The sequence below is a fragment of the Piliocolobus tephrosceles genome, chromosome 15 (assembly GCF_002776525.5).
Source record: "Piliocolobus tephrosceles isolate RC106 chromosome 15, ASM277652v3, whole genome shotgun sequence".
Classification (NCBI taxonomy): domain Eukaryota; kingdom Metazoa; phylum Chordata; class Mammalia; order Primates; family Cercopithecidae; genus Piliocolobus; species Piliocolobus tephrosceles.
This window is the reverse complement of record NC_045448.1, coordinates 62,057,189-62,058,681: the sequence shown is the minus strand read 5'-3', so window position 1 is coordinate 62,058,681 and position 1,493 is coordinate 62,057,189. Positions and strand designations below refer to the sequence as shown.

Here is a 1,493-nt window from a genome sequence, read left to right as displayed (position 1 = left end):
TTCTTCTTCTTCTTCTTCTTCTTCTTCTTCTTCTTCTTCTTCTTCTTTTCTTCTTCTTCTTCTCTTCTTCTTCTTCTTCTTCTTCTTTCTTCTTCTTCTTCTCCTCCTCCTCCTCCTCCTCCTCCTCCTTCTTTTCTCCTTCTCCTCCTTCTTCTCCTCCTTCTTCTCCTCCTCCTCCTCCTCCTTCTTCTTCTCCTTCTCCTTCTTCCTCTCCTTCTTCTTCTTCTTCCTTCTTCTTTCCTCTTCTTCCTCTTCTTCTTTTTCTTCTTCTTCCCCTTTTATTATCCCCATTGTTAAGCACACTCAGCTAATTTAAAATATATTTTTGTAAGGGAGGGTCTCACTATTATGCTCAGACTCTTCTTGAAGAGAATTCCTGGTCTCAAGCAATCCTCCTGCCTTTGTCTCCCAAGGTGCTGGAATTATAGGCATGAGTCATTGCACAGGGCCAAGAAATTTATTCAACATACACATTTACACAGATATTCAAATGTGATCATTAGAAGCTATCCATTGTAACATTTAATAGCAAAAACCGGAAAAAAACAAAATGAATGTTCATTAAGAGGGGACTGGTTAAATAAGGCACCCAGTGAAATGCTATGCACCCATTGAAAAGAATAGGGCATCAAGAGAACAAGAAGATGAGCCACATACTGGGAGAGAATATTTGCAAAAGACATGTTTCATGGCTTTCCTTTTACCTCCTTGCACTCCTGAGAGCAAGATGGGTCACCAGCAGCTGTACCAGAGCCACCGGCAAAAATTCAGCCAGGGTTCTCGCTCTCATGGCATCTGCTCAGACCTGCACAGTCTGATCCAGAAATACGGCTACAATATGTGCCTCCAGTGTTTCCATTGGTATGCAAAGGATATAGATTTCATTAAGTTGGACTAAGTGATCTTCCTTGAATGGATTATCCAAGGCATCCACCCAATAAAAAACCATGATTGCTCTTTGTACATAAAATAAATATTTAAAAACTACAACAACAAAAAAGACATGTTTCATAAAGGACTGTTATCCAAGCTATACAAAAAACCCTGAAAACTCAACAATAAGAAAATGAACAACTGGATTTTAAAAGTGGGCAAAAAAGCCTGAACAAACATCTCACCTAGGAAGAAATACAGATGACAAGTAAGCATAATAAAAGATGTCCAGGCTGGGCGCGGTGGCTCACGCCTGTAATCCCAGCACTCTGGGAGGCCAAGGCAGGCGGATCACGAAGTCAGAAGTTCGAGACCAGCCTGATCAACATGGTGAAACCCTGTCTCTACTAAAAATACAAAAATTAACCAGGTGTGGTGGTGGGCACCTGTAATCCCAGCTACTCAGGAGGCCGAGGCAGGAGAATTGCGTGAACCCGGGAGACAGAGGTTGCAGTGAGCAGAGATCATGCCACTGCCCTCCAGCCTGGGCAACAGAGTGAGATTCCATCTCAAAAATAAATAAATAAATAAATAAATAAATAAATAAATAAATAAATAAA

The 1,493-nt window shown here is 41.1% G+C and overlaps 1 pseudogene; it reads left to right on the top strand.

Moving 5' to 3' along the window:
- Positions 1-727: 727 nt before the first annotated feature.
- Positions 728-898, top strand: LOC111553456 (annotated as a pseudogene).
- Positions 899-1,493: the final 595 nt, after the last annotated feature.